Consider the following 19,269-nt stretch of genomic DNA (forward strand, 5'->3'; position numbering starts at 1 on the left):
TCTACCACAGGAGTACAACAGAGAGAGAGAGAGAGGACTCTTGGAAGGTCTCTTAGACCTAGGCTTAGAACTTTCATCCCATCATCTCCCACCATATTTTATTAGTTAAGAACATTACAAGACAAGACCTAATTGAAGGGATGCTGAAATAGACTCAACATTTCTAAAGGAGGAACTGCAAAGACACTTTGCAAAAAGCAGTGATAGAGGGAAAAATGGGGATAGAAGCCATTTTGCATTTAATCTATCATACTCTTATTTTCTTTTCATTGCCTTTATAAGTTTAATGTTTTCACTTTTTAAAAATTTTTGTTTATAGATTTTGCCTTTTTTTTGTTTGTTTCTTGGTCAAGTTTTTATGGGTTTTTCAGTTCTTAATCTTTTTAAGAAAGCTGAATTTGGTTTTGCTGAGTGTTTTTCTATTTTTATTTTCTATTTAATTTATTATTTTCTTCTTTCCACTTTTTGGGGGCATTAATTATCTATTCCAACACTTTACAGAAATTCTCAAGTAAATTTTAAATGTCCTTTTTTCCTTTATATATGAATTTCAAAATATTTTCTATTTTGCGAAGTGATCTCTTAGTTGACAAATAAGCCATTTATGTGTCTTTGTATTTCCAAATATTTGGAAAATATCAATAAATATTTATTATTTATTTGTATATAATTCTATTCTTATCAACTGTGATCTTTACACATTTTCAATCCTTTGGAATTTGTTGGGATTTTTTTTCCCAACATATAATCAATTTTTTCTTTTTTCATGAGTACTTGAAAATTATATGAAGTCAATCATTGTTGGATGCAGTTTTCTATGTATATCATTAAGTCAAGTTTGTTGATCATTATGTTGTAATGTTCTATACTCATACAGATTTTTTCTGCTGTTATTCATCTTGAAACATGTATGTTGCAATTTTCACCATGCTTGTAGATTTCTTACTTCTCTTTTTCAGTTCCATCTGTTTTATTTTAAATTATTAGGCATAAATAATTTTGAATAAGAACTGGATATTAGCAAATTATTACTAATTTTCTCAAGCATGATAATGGCCTGTTAACATAGGAGAATATTCTTATCCTTAGAAGATGCATGATGAATCAATTAGGGAAAAAGACACTTGACACCTGAAACCTATTATCAAATGTTTTAGGAAATAAATTTTGTTTTCCATACATGTGTATAATTTTATAGCAAAATTAATGACTACTAAATCTAGATATTAGGTATATGGGTATCACAGTATAATTCTTTCATTATTTCTATGTTTGAAATTCTCTTAATTAAAATGTTGGGGAAAATTCAGGAATTTTCTAAATTCCTTTCTGAGCTTGCTTTTTAGAGGTCTCATCATGCTGACTAGAGACACTCATCAGGATGGGTGTGAGTTTCTTTTTGTGTGTTTATATCAGCACTCCAGTGCTTTAAGTTAATCTTTTCTTTAAAATCTTGCCTAATATATGACAGAGTAATCATCTAATCCATGTATCTCTGTATTATCAAAGCCTCAGAAAGAGAGGAAATTTGGGCTGTCATAACCTAATGAGATTGGTTTTAAGCTTCTTTTCTGTCTTAACTTTGTCCTCTTCTTATTTCCTCAGCATCTTCATCTCAGATTTATCAGAAGAGACTATCTGACTGAATCAGTCCAATTGATGTTCCTATTTGGAGAAAGAGTCTTCCCCATTCAATCAGATGTACTTAGGTTGGAGGGAGGACATATGTTCTTTATTATAAATGTGTAAATCACTGATGTTGGTCAGAAGGTTCTTTTAGAAGAGATTGTGTGCTGGAAATAGTGATCACCATCTTCAAAACAAATTGTCAACTCAAGCACTGTCAAGGCCATTAGCAAATGGAGCCAGTTTTCAACAATGCTCATTTGGAAAAGCAAAAAGACTATTATGTATGTGAATGAATTCAGCTAATATTTTATAATAAATAATTAGGAATTTATTTTTATATTATCTTATATGTGTCATGATCAGCTTTCTGGAAAAAGAGGCTGCCCTGAATAAATTACTTTATTAATATGAAGAAATGACTCAGATTTTCATCAAGGTAAAACAAAATGTTTACATAAAATAGCCAACTTGTAGTTAAAATAGTAATACAATCTGTCCTGTTATCAGATCCACCAGACTGCCACAGGAAGCTCCTTGAATCTATGTAATGAAAGGGAAACTAGATTTACATTTATGTGTACTTTTCTACAGAAATGTGAATGAAAGGAAATTTCTGCTTTTTGAAGAGTTCCAATGGATGCACTCTAGTTAGACTCCCCTATCTCATAGAGGTATTTAATTCGATTTAACGAACATATATCTATGACAGCTTAAGAATATTAAGTTTGATGATGAGATTTTTTTTAAAGAGACAATACTCTCATGAGCTTATTTATGATTATAAAATAAAATTAATCTGTGAACAATGCCCTTAATGTATGATAAAGTGTTAATGTGTGTGATATAAACTACGTGAAAGAGTAGTTCTGAGCAATGAACTTTTCACGACATGACAAATGGATACGTTTTGGATAAATGGAGGGGAAAAGGGAGGCACAAGCAAGATGGGGGAATTTCACAAATTGTAATTAATTGAAGATTAGGGTACTAAAGACAATAGGCTAGAACTGTTTTATAATTTTACAAGAAATCTTCACAGAAGGATAAGGAAAACGTATACTCTCCACGATGATTTTTATGGAGCATGTTGTTGTGCTTTCTGGAATCAGGACTGGAAAATTATGCTGAACAAGTCCGATGAATTTGAAAAAGATGTTTCCTTTCTTTGCTAATCTAACTGAATATTTAATGACTTGGGCAAGATGTGTGTCATTTTTGTGACTCAGTGTTATCTATTTTCACAAATACCATACAAATACTGAAATAAACACAAAGACAAACCATGGATTGTTTGCTGCCCCTTGGCAATAGTACAGTAAATGGTTTTACTAAATTATATGTTCATTGTTTTTCAAGTATTGCAATTAAAGCCTGACAAAAACCCTATTAAATAATATTTTCTTCATTAAAAGTACCACATTTTGTAGAAGTCTTTTAATTTAAAGTACTAAGGGTACTTTTGACTATTTTTTCTAGGAATCTTTCAAAACCCTGAAAATTCCTTTTCATGGGTTATTAAAATTTCATGTTAAGTAGTAAAATGTTTAATTTACAGTTATAGCTCATGCATTAGAAGATAGTTGTTAATTTCTCTTCCTCTAGCTCTTTAGAACTTACACAGTTTTTAAACCATCCTATACATCTTTAATCTATCAAATGTAGTGATATCTTTTTTATAGTGTCATATGAATTGAAATATTTGGATTTAAATTAGTAAAACAGTTAATACATTGGAATTGCTATAATAATCCAAATAATAATCTAACAACAAAGTACACAGAAAGCAATTTCAACACTATTAATACTATGCCAAAAATAACATCTCAAAGATAATATCTCTTTTCTCTCCAGCCCAATTATTATTTGTCAACAAATATTCATTCAACATTTAGAATGTGAGCATTTAAATGCCATATTTTCTGTGATCCAAAGTATATCTAAGTTCTTTGTTGTGACTTGAAGATGGGAATTGGTCTCTAAGTATTTTGAACCAATTGAGAAATAAATATAGGTTCAGAAATGGTCTAAAATATTAGCTTACTTTACGGATTGGAGAATAAGTCACTACTACTACCATGGGGAGGTGGGTAGAGTTTATAAGAGCTGGAGGAAAGGTGGACATTTTTTATCCATAGTACCCTGGGACAGCAGAGACTACTGGGAGAAAAATTTTTTATATGGACCAAGGAAAGAATACAGAAAATACAAAGAACATGACCTCCAACATCATGCTACCTGTTTGGAGTTGGGAGATAAGATATATATGCAGATTTTTAGTGATCAAGAAAACATTTATACCAAAAAGGATATTAACAAGTGTTCCTCTGAGGTTTGAAAATACATGATTCTTCTTACATGCCTGTGATAATTCTTCTGTGATCGTTTGTCTCATCCTAATTCTAATGTTTTCAGCAAAATTTCAGTCTTTGTTTTAATAGATGACTTTTCCTGAAACTCTAAAAGACTACTGCTTAAAGTGAATCTACCCAGGGGGTAAGGGAGAGGGGAGGGATAAATTGGGAGATTGGGATTGACATATACACATTACTATATATAAAATAGATAACTAATAAGAGCCTACTGTATACACAGGGAACTCTACTCAATACTCTGTAATGGCCTATATGGGAAAAGAATCTAAGGAAGAGTGGATATATGTATAACTGATTCACTTTTCTGTATACCTGAAACTAACACAAATTTATAAATCAACTATACTCCAATAAAAATTTAAAAAAATAAAGTGAATCTATGAATTTCTTCTTTTATTCTAAGGTCTGACAAACTTTCTTTGAGAATAGCTTAAGGAGTCCCATTAAGCAACCCCGTTTTGAATGCCCTTAGAGTTTATGAATAGTTCTTCAGTTAGAAGACCTTTATAATCAGTTAAAGCTGTTCATTTTATTTATTTAAATTCTGGGCTTTTCCTGGAGATTTAGCATAGAAATTTTATTAAGAAATGGGTCCATATTATTTGGAACCTTTGTGAATACATTAACAAGGTTAAAATTTCACAAAATAAATTCCCTCTGTACCCCACCCACTTTCCTACTTGACTTTCTAGTTAATAAGACTTAACTCTTTCTGTTCTTGATATATTTTAATATTGTTTAGATATCAATAATTCATCATCCATTTAGGTTTTATTTTTTTATATACTGAAGATAAATCTACCAACAACATTATATACTTAATTTATTTGCAAATGATGCGACTGACAAGGGCTTAATTTCCAAATTATATAAACAGCTCACACAACTCAATAACAAAGAAACAACACAATCAAAAAATGGGCAGAAGATCTAAATAGACATTTCTCCAAAGAAGACACATAGATGGCCAATAGGCACATGAAAAGATGCTTAACACTGTTAAGTATAAGAGAAATGCAAATCAAAACTACCATGAGGTACCACCTCACACTGGTCTAAATGGTCATTATTAAAAAGCCTACAAAATAACAAATGCTGGAGAGGGCATGGCTAAAAGGGAACCCTCCTACACTGTCGGTGGGAATGTAAATTGGTACAACCACTGTGGAGAACAGTATGGAGGTTCCTTAAAAAACTAAAAATAGTTACCATATGATCCAGCAATCCCACTACTGGCATATATCCAGATAAAACTATAATTTGAAAAGATACATGCACCCCTATGTTTATAGCAGCACTATTTACAATAGTGAAGACATAGAAACAACCTAAATGTCCATCAACAGATGATGGATAAAGAAGATGTGGTATACATGTATACACATATACATACAATAGAATATTACTCAGCCATAAAAAGGAATAAAATAATGCCATTTGCAGCTACATTGATGGACCTAGAGATTATCACACTAAGTGAAGTAAGTCAGAGCGAGACAAACACCATATGATGTCACATATGTGGAATCTAAATATAACACAAATGAACTGATCTCTGAAACAGAAACAGACTCACAGACATAGAGAACAGACTTCTTGTTGCCAAGAGGGGGGCAGGGGAGGGTTTGAGTTTAGCATCTGCTAATCTATTATATATAGATTGGTTATATTATATATAGAATATATAAAACCATCATATATAGAATGGTTAAACAACAAGGTCCTATTGTCTAGCACAGGGAACTATATTCAATATCCTGTGATAAACCATAATAGAAAAGAACATGAAAAATAATATATATACATATATATGTGTATATATATGTAACTGAATCATTTTGCTATACACCAGAAACTAACACAACTTTGTAAATCAACTATACTTCAATTAAAAAACATATATATACTTAATTTACTATTCATGATTGTTTGTATCTGATAAAATGACTTCAACTACATGTCATGAGAAAAATCTGACTCAGTATGGCTCTAATAATCAAGAAATTCTTGGGCTCATCAATGGCTGTCCAGTGATAGGATACATTTCACAGCTAGTTGTTTCAATGTCGTGGTTCCATTTTTTGGGTGTGTACGTTATGTGTGATATCTTAATTGTGTATGTTGGCTTAAACTTCAGGCAGCATTCTTCAAGGTGTCTCAAGTTTTCACATTAGCATAATTCAGCACGCAAAGAAAACAGATGAGTACTTTTGTCCTAACATTGCCAGGAAAACTCTGAGATTCACTATGATTTCAATGTTTAGATCATATGTACCCTGATGCTAGTCCTGGGAATAGAATACTGATTAAGCAAAACATTGCCCATCTTAGGAATTGAGGGGTATGGTCAGTTATACCCAAAGCTTGGCTATGTGCTAAAACTTGGATATCTTAACCGGATTAGGATTTTTATTAGTAACGAGGAAGGAGCTGCATAAGTGATCAACTTGCCCACTACAATGATCCTCTTTTGAAACATCATCTTTTGCCCAGTGTCATTTCTTCATGGTCAAAAGCAGTTTTATTACATATTTTGCAAAGTTGAAAGAGCTGCTGTGTGTTAGTGTGAACAATTTTTTCCCTCTACAAATCTTACAAGTACATATTTAGTTAAATATCATGATCCTTAGCATCCTACTTAAACTCTTGGGCTAATTATCTCGAGTGATCCATTCGATGATTAAGGACAACATTTAGGTTATTAAGATCTATTGATTGTTTATCTAATTTATTCACAGTGGTGTTTCTAATCATTTCAATCAGAATGTGATATCTTACTTATATTCACTAAACCTGTGTTTTAAAAGTAATATTTTATACTAATTCCTCAAATATTCTGATGTTTGTATTCCTGGAAAAGTCAGTGTAAGCTGCAATGATGACTATCAGATCTGATGTTCCCGTAGAAACAACTTTATAACAGAAAGTTATGTTGCAAACCAAGGGCCTAATGCATTTTAAGTTTTGTTCTATTTTAGAAATGTCTACAAAAACACTATTTTATCTGCTCTTAAATTTAAAAATATACTGGTAAGACAAATAGTATGATTTTTTCAGTGTGTTTATTGAATCAGGTAACATGGTATCCATGTACACAAAATTTTAGGAATTCTGGTATAGTTTTCTAGAATAACTTTCTTTTTACTTTAAGAAATTAGAGGTGTAAAGAAAACATTAATTAAGGATATAGAATTTAAACAGATACTGTGAAGCAATTTTAGCAGGAAGTTTTAAGGCATTTTTAGGAATCCCAAGGATGCCTGCCAGCAGTCATTTTTGTTTGAATCTTTGTTTATTTGGAAGCTGGCTCATGGGTGTTGGATAGTTTCTGTTGATCACTGCAATATTTTCTATAGCAAAAATAAGCTTAGATTCCTCTGCATTTAACGTCGTATCCATTTCTTCAGTAGTGACTGGAAAAGATAATTGTGCTATATCTAAGCTGTTTCAGAAAATTTATATGCATTTAAGGTACGGTGTCAGAATTGCTGTTGCCAATGTTTAATGATCTATTTTTTATATTTTCAGGGTTTCTTTTTTAGTGCATTGGAAGAGATTGGAGATTTGTTTGTAGGTAACACTGAGATCTTCCCATTCAACTGTATGTTCATTGGGAATTCCTTCTACAGCAGGATGGACAACTCTGTCCATGATAGATGTTGGTCAGAAACCCAGTTCATGCTGAAGCTGAAGCCAGCAAAGGGCTTTTAATCAGTTCACAGAACTCAGTCAGGAACGTCTTTCCATTCAGAGTCTCTAAGTCTTTGTTTCATTCTTTTCTCCTCGTAATATGCTTCCTCTCTTTGATGGTGAACCTGGCTAATGTCAGCTTTAAGACAGAATCAGGTTAGCTCCAGATTCCAGGAAATGAGGGTCTTCCTCTCTGTCTCCACACATAAAACACCATGCAGTGGAGCCCAAATAGTCAGACATGAGTCATGAGTGCACAATCTGGACTCATAAAACTTGACCTATGATATAAATGTTATATAAGCCAAAGTCATGTGTGTAATCCTGTGTCCAAGGAGAAGTGGAGAGCTGTGATTGGACTCCCCCCACCAAATCTATATGGAAAGGTGGAGAAGAAATATTTTGTGAAATGGGGGTTTCCATAACAAGAATAAAGCATGAAGAGATGATGGGCAAATAGAGACAGTAGGTACCCTGGTACAACTAGTATGGAGGTTCCTTAAAAACCTAAAAATAGAACAACCATATGATCCAGCAATCCCACTCCTGGGCATATATCTGGAGAAAACCATAATTCAAAAAGATACATGCACACCCATGTTCATTGTTGCACTACTTACAATAGTCAGGACATGGAAACAACCTAAATGTCCATCAACAGAGGAATGGATAAAGAAGATGTGGTATACACACACACACACACACACACACACACACACACACACACACACACAATGGAATATTACTCAGCCGTAAAAAAGAATAATGCCATTTGCAGCAACATGGATGGACCTAGAAATTACCATACTAAGTGAAGTAAGTCAGACAGAAAGAAAAATATCATATGATATCACTCATATATAGAATCGAATTTTTAAAAAATGATATAAATTAACCTATTTACAAAACGAAAACAGACTCACAGATTTTGAAAACAAATTTATGGTTACCGAAGAGGAAATGTGGGGGGCAGAGATAAATGAGGAGCTTGGGATTAACACATACACACTGCTATATAATAGATAACCAACTAGGACTTACTATATAGCACAGGGAACTCTACTCAATATTCTATAATAACCTATATGGGAAAAGAATCTGAAAAAGAATGACTATATGTATATATATAACTGAATCACTTTGCTGTACACCTGAAACTAACACAACATTGTACATCAACTATACTCTGATAAAATTTTAAAAATCAATTAAAAAACAAACAAACAAAAGTATGTACCCAAATGTCTCTTTTTACCTATGATAGGCTGAATAACAGCCCCACAAAGATAATAAAGACCATGATATTTTAATGAAGATAAATAGGCTCATTACTGGCTTCAACCATTTTTAGTATTTGACTTTATAGATAGTGACTCCTTTGATTCATACAAATGCACGAATTAATGACACACTCATAGGAAATCTGGCATACTTTAGGTTCTAAAATACAATTACTAACATTTCTCAATTAACCATCACCTTCCTATCCATGCACATGTAGAAATAGTCTCTTTTGTCAATAGTCAACATCTTGCTTAAAATATTGCTGGTGAATTATAGCTAGGCACGATAAGTCATATGTGGACTTATTAGCACAACATTAATTCATACTTCCCACTATCTGGAATACATACACAACTTTTTGATTACAAAATATATTTTTCAAATGGTCGGCCAATATACCTCAAGACACAGTAAAATAGCATTAACATTTGTCATATTTCTTCAAGCAAAAAAATTCAATTTGACATGTATATTAAAGTTCATCTGTACCATCCTTACCCCCTTCCTTAATCCCTACAGGGAAATCGGCATCTTTCAATCTGATTTACGTTTTGGTCAGTTGGTAGATATATGTATTCATAAACATTGTGTTTTGTTTTCTATGGTTAAAAATGAACTGTATCTCATTGTCTTACCTATAGCGATGCAAAAGAGATTCTGTTTTCCCACAGTTTCATCGACTTAGTGTCTTTAAATTTCCTATTTCTGATAATATGGTTTTAATGCCTCTTGTAGTTTTAGTTTGAATTTTCTGGTTACTAATGAAACTGAACATATTGAACATGTCATCAATTTGATTTTCTTTTTCCGTAAATTACCTTTTCATACCATTGCTCATTTTTTTTTTGGATAGGCTATGATGTTCCTTTTTCACTTGACAGATTTGTGGGAGTTTAATATTCTCCAAATTTTGGACATTTATTTTACTTATTGTATTTTCTCCCAGGCTTTCCCTTATTTTTAATTTGGTTGATTGTTGTTTTTATTTGTATGACCGTTTATTATTATAAAAATTTAAATGTTAGAGTTATCAAATTTAATGTTATCTGATTTCATAAAGATATCTTCTATATTATATTGTAATAATATTCACATTAAGTCTTTTGTCCATTGGAATTTAATGTATTTGTGTGAGTTAGGATCCAATATACAAATTTTCCATATAGATTGCCAGATATTCCATTCTTTCTCCAATGTTTTTAATTCCACCTCCCATATATTAATGTGTTTCTGTTTCTAGATTCTCTCATTTGTTACATTTTCTCATTTGCTCCATTTTTCTGTAGTATTCTTAAAATTAGGCTTATTTTATTTTGTGTTTTGATATATTGTTGGATAAGTCTTTAAAGTTGGCTGAGTGTTCTTGGACCTTAAGTTTCACATATACATTTTAGCATAACTTTGCAAGCTCATAAAATATCATGTTGGGGATTTTAAGTGAAATCGCATTACATTTAATTTCTTATTTAACATGGGCAAAATGACATCTTTATGATTTTCAGTCTTCTGATACATGAATATGTTATAATCTCTCCATTTACTTGCCCTCATTTATGCCCTCCAATAAAGTTTTATAATTTTTTCCATAAAGAATTTGCATTTCTTTGGTTGGATTAATTCCCAGAAATCTTATGATTGGAGTTGATTTTGTGAATGTTACCTTTATTAATTTGCATTGCCTAGTTATTTTATCAAGGGACAGTAATGCTATTCATTTTGGAAATTGTTCTTGGATTCATCAAACTTGATTAACTGTATTGTCTATCGATTATGTACAATTACAGCTTTATTTTTCACTTCACTTTCAGTCTTTTATTCTTGTGTTGCACTGAATAGGATCTCCCATACAATGTGTATATATACAAAGACCATGACTCTCTTGCTTCAGATTTTTAAAATAATGCCTTCAGAAATTCAACAGTAAGTTTATTTTCTATGTTTTATTGTTTATTTATTTATTGTTTATTATGCATTACCAGGTTAAAGAAGTTTACTCTTGTATTTTGCTATAAGTTTTTATTGTAAATGGGTGGTATACCTTTCCTGTATTTAGTGACATTATTTTATGGTTTTCTACTTTAATCTGTTAATTTGGTGACTAATAGATTAGCTAATATTCACTACCTGAATTCAGTATATAAATCCAAAAGTGTGGAAATAAGTTTTCCAAATGCATGGGGATCAGGAGTGTATTTTTTCTATTTTTGTATTAATTTTGCGTCTTACTGCATCATGGACAGCTAGGCTGACCAACGATTCCAGTTTTCCTGGGACTATCTTGATTTTTAGCACAGAAAGTCCTACATCTTGGGAAACTCCTCTCTGGAACTAAAAAAGTCCCAATTTTTTGGTGATAGGTATGGTAGTTTGGGAGGAAAGTATAAAAGTCATACAGCAACTAAAAGATAGGTACTGAAAGCAACATTGTTTTTAGTATTAAATGGATACAGCCGGAATCATTTGACTTCCATAGTCTATGTTGCTAGTATTCCCTGACCACTGACGTTGGCAATCATGGTATGTAGTTTCTGGTAATGGGTCACCCAATGTTACATCACCAGACTGATACAAGGTAATTATGTAACTTATGTATGTTGTATTTGTGATCATTAACAGTTTGCCTTTGATTTTACCTATGGATTAACTGTTGTGCCTTGTATCAAGATACCATTAATTTAGTTTTTAACATTGTGAATACTGTTACCAGTTCTTCTAAGGGTTTAGATGATAAAAATGAGAACAAAATAATACCAACATCAACATTACCTAGACCTCAATGAGAAAGAAGGCTAAACAACTGTATAATTTTAATGTCAGATGGAAGGACACATGGGGATTCAGGAGCTATATAACCAAACAGAGCATGCTATAAAATATGCCGAAAATAATTTGGGGTTAGGCATAATGGAGAAAGCACACATGAAGACTGAATCTCACAAGACCAGCAAGTACTTCTAAATCAATCACAATATTTTTCATCTCCTAAAGACACCAATGCTCAGTCAGAAATTGTGACTGCTGAATTAGCTTGGGCATACCACATGCATGAATGCATATCATCATATCTATCCCTTTGTTGCTCAATGAAAATGAGTAAAGTTACACTTTCTGATAAAGTGGTGGCAACTGAAATGTCTTGTGTTTAAAATAGTAATAATAAAGTATCTGACGTTTGCTCCTTACAGTGTAGAGCTGCTTCTGTCCCATCTTACTAATGACCATGCTTTCTTAGAGTACATCCAATGACACGTCAATCACAGCAAGAAAAAACAAGAACAACTGTTCCCCTTAGATCTGAGGTACTTTGATTTGTAAAATGAAGGTTCGAGTAGTCTGCTTAATTTCTATGAAAGTTTTGATGAAAACATAGAAACTATAAAACAATAGATTGTTGATATCTGGTCCAAATACAAACAAGCCCATGCTCATCTATCTGCATTTTCAGCAGCAAGTATAAATATAAACTTTGGCAAATTACATTCATAAACAAACTTCTTACTAAAGAAAAACAGCTCTGATTTGCTAAATGTCCTGAATACCTTGTATGTATTGCTAAAACGAGGTGTAATTTGCTTACCTATCATATTGAGGCTTTTATAACAAAAGCTTTTCTTTTTTTGGCCATTTTTCATTTCTTCAGAAAGTGCAGAAGCACATAATGAAGTTTTTGATTTATAGAAGTTCTTATAAGATATATATCATTGTTGCCTCCCATAGAAGAGATTTTAAAATATGCTGTAAAATCATATTTTCAAAGTATAGGGAAGAAGAATGTCTTTCTCCAGTTTGGAAATACATTGACAATGAGTACAGAGAAAATGATTACAGTAAAACAGAAATCTGTATGCTGTTTCTCCAAAACTCTTTGATGGTGGTCTTTTGAAGAAGCCATGAGTCTAGAAACGCATGAACTAACTGTAATCTGAATTGCTAGCTTGAGGTGTGGGTTGTGATAGAAACTCATACTGTGAAGAATTGACCAGTTTTATTTTTTTAAAGAAATAAGACTGCTTCAGAACCCAAAAAATGTCGTGAGAAAAGGGCAGTGAAGGTAAGCAGGACTTTCTCACTTTCTTTACTAAAAATGTAACTTAATTGGAGTATAATTCAATTTCACAAGTTCTAATTATCTCTATGCTACAAAATAGCCTTTTCGGAAAAATGAAGGTTTAAATTCTGATTATGTTAAATTGATTCAGTCTTTAAAAATGATGGATGTTTTAGAGATGGATATCCTATACGATGAATTTATAGATGCAAAGAACCTGATTGCAAAAGCTGGTCTACTGAAACAAGACTATAGATACAAAATATACAGGCATTTTTTGTAAAGCCAGAATGTAATTCTGACAAGTTTAAAATATTTCTGTTGTAGGTAAGTAAAACAGTAGTTGTTTTTTACCATGCTCAAATGCTTTTTTTGGAAGACTATTTAGTGCAGTTATCAATTAGCTGACACCAGAAATCAAAGGAACGGGACTTGATAAAAACAGAGATGGAAATCAAAATGAATCCTATGGTTGACTGTATTGCCTTACCTCTCAATAAAAGGATGATTTCCTAAAGGCTGAAAGCCATTCAGGGGAGGATTATTTAGAAAAGGAAACAGAAAGGGTATAAGTATCCTACTGTATTATGGTGTAGAAGGAAATATTATTATTATTTAATATAAGTAATATTTGTTTACTTAGTCCTATTGTATTATGGTTTCATTTTTAAAATCTTATATTTATTAATCTTAAAGACATGCAATACATATATTGTAAAATTTAACATTAAATAAAAATTAAAAAATAAGTTGCTATATTAGAAGACAGAAAAGAAAATTTCAAATAAATTCCAATTTTTCATAGTTTATGTTAAAAAGAATGTTATATAGCATTTACTGCTATTATTATTGCTGTTGTAATTATTATCATTGTCTGGTATGGCTGTGTCATGAGTTTACTCTCTAAAATATTGGTTATGTCAGGTATGGTCTATATACAATGACCTTTGATATTGTTTTGTATTGTAGTTTAATGCATGGTTAATTTTTCTTAAAGAGAATATACTTACTAACTGTAAGGGTTAAGAGTTCAAGTTACATGTCAATATATAGAGATTAAGCTTGTTATTTATTTTACTTAATTCATTTTTAGTTGTACTTTTGTTCTGCTTGATCTACTAGTTCCTGAAATATCATCATCTCCCACACTAATTGAAGATATGTCCAATTTTCCTCACAATACAGGCGAATTTTGAATTATCTATTTTGAGATTGTTTTAAACTCATTCCTGTTCTGAATTATAACATCTTGTCAAATTTTTCCTTAATCACTGTGTAGAGTAGTGACTTTATCTCTAATAATCATTCTCTCTCAAATTCAAAATTGTCTGATTAATAATATTATATCAACTTTCCTCTCTTTAGTATTTGCCTATATCATCCTTTCACATGCAATATTTCTCTGTCATTTTGTTTCATGTGTGCTACTTTATAAAACAGGTTTATTTTTTAAATTCATTTTGAGAGTTTCTGTCAACTGATGAGATTGGCTTATTTCTATTTATTGTGATCACTGGTTTATTTAAATTCATTTCTGCTGTCATATTTTGTACTTTATATTTGCCATACTTTTATTTCCTTTCCTCTTACTTTTTTATTTAGTAAACTTTATTTTTTAGAGAAGTTTTAGGTTCATAGCAAAACTGAGTGGAAAATGTAGCCCCTCTTCCCACACATGCACAACCTCCCTCACTGTCAACATTCCTCACCACAGTGGTACATTTGTTACAACTGATGAACCTGCACTGACACCGCATATTCACTCAAAGTCCACGGTTTACATTAGTTGACTTAGTCCCTTTGGGCTCCTGCAACAGAATGTTATAGACTGTTATAGAAGGTTTATAAACAGCAGAAATTTATTTTTCACAGTTCTGGAAGCTGAGAAGTCCAAGATAAAGGCTCTAGCAGATTCGATGTCTAGTGAGAGCCAGCTTCCTGGCTCATAGATGATCGTCTTCTCTCTGTGTATTCATAGGGTAGAAGGGGTGAGGAATCTCTCTGGGATCTCTTTTGTAAGGATACTAAACTCATTCATGAGGGCACAATCCTTATGATTTAATCAACTCCCAAAGGTTCCACCTCCACACCATTACATTAGGAACTAGGCTTCAATATATGAATTTCGAGGGGACATAAACATTCAGTCTATAGCTTTAGTGTTCATTATTGGTTTTTGCACATTCTATGGGTTTGGATAAATGTATAATAACAGGTGTTCACCATTATAGTATCATACAGAATAGTTTCACTATCCTAGAAATCCTCTGTGCTCCTATCATCCCTCCATCCACCATAACCACTGGCAACCACTGGTATTTTTACCATCTCCATAGTTTTGCCCTTTCCAGAATGCCATATAGTTGGAATTATATAGCATGTAGCTTTTTCAGATCGAATTTTCTCTTAGAAATACACATTTAAGTTCTCCCCATTTCTTTTTACGGCTTGATATTTCAATCATCATTAGCAGTGACGAGTCTGTTATCTGGATGTACCCAATTTATTTATCCATTCGCCCATTGAAGGACATCTTGGTTTTCAATTATGAATAAATCTGCAGATTTCTGTGTGGATATAAGTTTTCAATTCATTTGGGTAAATACCACAGAGCATGACTGCCGGATTAAATGGTAAGAGTACTTTTAGTCTTGTAAAAGCTGACAAACTGCCTTCCAAAGTAGATGTACCATTTTTGCATTCCTATCATCAATAAATGAGAGCTCTTATTGCTGTTCCACATTCTCACCAGCATTTGATGTTTCAGTGTTTTGGATTTTGGACATTTTAATAGGTGTGTAGTGGTAGCTCATTTTTGTCTTAATTTGTAATTCCCTAATGATATACGATGTTGAGCATCTTTTTACATGGTTATTTGCCATCTGTTCATATTACTTGGTGAGATGTCTGTTAAGATCTTTGGCCCATTTTTCAAATCAGGTTGTTTATTTTCCTATTGTTGTGTTTTAAGAACTCTCTGTATATTTTAAACAGTTCTTTATCAAATGGGTCTCTTGTGAATATTTTCTCCCAGTGTGTGGCTTATCTTCTCATTCTTTTGAAAGTGTCTTGAAGAGCAGAAGTTTTTAATTTTAATAAGTCCAACTTATCAATTATTTCTTCCATGGATCATGACTTTGGTGTTGAATATAAAAAGGCATCACCATGTGCAAGATCATCTATATTTTCTCCTGTGTTATCTTCTAGGAGTTTTATAGTTTTGCTTTTTACATTTAGGTAAAAAGCAAAACTATGATTCATAGTTGAGTTAATTTTTGTGAATAATGTAAAGTCTATGTCTAGATTAATTTTTTGCATGTTGATGTCCAGTTGTTTTTGTACCATTTGTTTGTTGAAAAGGCTATATCGTCTCCATTGTATTGCCTTTGTTACTCTGTCAAAGATTAGTTCACTATATTTATGAGGGTGAACTATTTCTGGGCTCCGTATTCTGTTCCATTGAGCTATTGTCTATTCTTTCACCAATACCACAATGTCTTGATTACCATAGCTTTTAGTAAGGCTTGAATTGGGTAGTGTCAGTCCTCTAACTTTGTTCTTTTTCAATATTGAGTTGGCTATTCTGGATGTTTGGCCTCTCCATACATACTTTAGAATCAGTTTGCCAGTATTCTGGGATTTTGATTGGGACTGTATTGAATTTATAGGTCAAATTGAGAATAACTGACATCTTGACAATATTGAGCCTTCCTGTTTATGAACATGGAATATCTCTCAGTATATTTAGTTCTCTGATTTCACTCTTCAGGGTTTTGCAGTTTCCCTCATATAGATCTTATATATATTTTGTTAGATTTATATCTAAGTATTTTAATTTTTTGGAGTGCAAATATAAATGGTCTTGTGTTTTAATTTCAAATTCCACTTATTTATTGCTAGTATATAGGAAAATGATTGGCTTTTATGTATTAATCTTTTATGCTTTGTATCATGTGATCTTGCTATAATCACTTATTAGTTTCAGGAGTTTTTGTGTGTTCTTTCTGTATTTGCCATAGATGATTATATCCTCAGCAAACAAAAACTATTTTATTTCTTCCTTCCTAAGCTGTACACTTTTTATTTATATATTTAAGAACTCAGACATGCATTCAAATTATATGATTAATTATTTTATTTCAAAGATTTCTAGCTGCTGAGGCAGAAGGGTTTTATATTTTGTCCATCTGTCACCTTGATAGAAATGAACGTTATGCTCAAAATTTGTAGACATCACAACTAGAAGAGGAACCTAGGTGATCACCTAAAACGATGTCTCCAAACCTCTATTATGACCCACTCAGAAATAATAAATGTACAGATCACTGAAGTAGACTGTATAAGACTTCTTTTAGTTTGTGGCAACCAACCTAGGCACCTGGCCACCCCAGGCTCCACCCACCTCCAAGGAAGGCTGAGAAGATCAGCATCCCTTTAGCCTATTTGTAAGCATACTGTGTTCCTTGGCACACAGCTTAGAAAACTCCGATAACTAAGATGAATGTGTTGCTATCTCTATTTTTGATAATTTTAACACTATAATATCTTAGTATACTTGTTACAGTTAAAATCTTTATATCTATTTGCTTATATTGTAACAAAAGTTATATTTTTCCACTCTATACTTTGTATATTTCCTTAAAAATACCAATCTGTTTTAAAACATTTTAAAAAAACAAGAAATATAAAATTAACAGAAATCTCAACACCAAAAGACAAAAAAAAAAAAAGCCCTTATAACCCCAAAGTTTAAAAAACATGTCTAGTAGAGAGTATATGCTCAATAATATTTAAGTGAATGAGTTCTGAATTTTTATAGAATTTAAAAAATATGTTTTACTTTGCATATTTGATGTAGTTGCTATCCTTATATATGTAAATACAGTTTTATGTCTAACTTTTATTTTTTTACCTAACATTCTAATGTAATTAAATCAAAACAAATTTGTATAAAAGTGACAGAGAAGCAAATTAATCTGATTTAAGGGAAAAGAAGCAATTGTTGGAAAGATATCAAACAACTGAAGAAAATTTTTTTTTTTCTTTTGTTTTTTGCGGTACGCAGGCCTCTCACTGTTGTGGCCTCTCCCGTTGCGGAGCACAGGCTCCAGACGCGCAGGCTCAGCGGTCATGGCTCACGGGCCCAGCCGCTCCGCGGCATGTGGGATATTCCCGGACCTGGGCACGAACCCATGTCCCCTGCATCGGCAGGAGGACTCTCAACCACTGCGCCACCAGGGAAGCCCTGAAGGAAATTTTAACCTTCAAATTCTGAAAGCAGGCGTGTTCTTGCTTAGCCACAAAGAGCGCTAGGCACTCAAACCATCCCAAGAATCTTTCTGCCATTTTTACTGACTTTCTCTCTGCATATCAACTTTTCTCTCTGCCCATTGCATTCCCCCAGATGGCAGGAAGTATGCACACCAAATATACCAAATATCCCATATTGTGGCTTCTTCCAGCAAAAAGAGCTGATTTATGATCTCTCTGGTGTCACATTAAAAAAAAATAACACAAGTAAGAATTCTGATGGATCACTTCCCAGAAGAAAATAGACATCCTTTCTAGAAGAAAGGAAAAGTGCCTGAAAGGCACAGCAATATATGTATTATAGAGCATAAAGAATTTTAATTGCTAATTTAAGCTTCTTGTGAATATGTTCTTTAATGACTATATAATGAGCATTGTAGTGGATGTCCCAGAATTTGCTCACCCTTTATCCTGTTACTAGACAGAACATTGTTCTAATTTTCCACTATTAAAATTAATGTGGTAATGAATGTTTTTTGCATAATATTTGTCATTTTTTATAGGATTTACTTAGAATATATTTTCTAAAAAAATCACTAGGGAATATATAGTAAGTAATGTGTAAAATTTTACATCTTAGCATTGGGCATTATATTTTAAACTTTTATTTGAGTGTTCATGTTGACTGTCTCTATTTTTTTTCAGGAGAGTGTTTTACCCAATGTATCATACTGTTTGTACATTGGACATCAGTAAAATGAACACTGGCTTTATACGAATTGAAAACAAATATTTACCACATGCTGAAATCTATATTTATATGCAGCTGCGTGATAGAATAAGCCTTAAAAAGTACGCAAGTTGCCAGATGAAAGTCTTATTTAATGAACTGTATTTAAAACAGATGAAACAAAATATAGTAGATTGACTATACGAAATCACCATTTTTACAAGTTAAAAATTCATGGATATCAGAAATTCTATGTGGTTAAGCCT

Source organism: Grampus griseus (genome assembly GCF_964374135.1).
Source record: "Grampus griseus genome assembly, chromosome: 13".
NCBI lineage: Eukaryota > Metazoa > Chordata > Mammalia > Artiodactyla > Delphinidae > Grampus > Grampus griseus.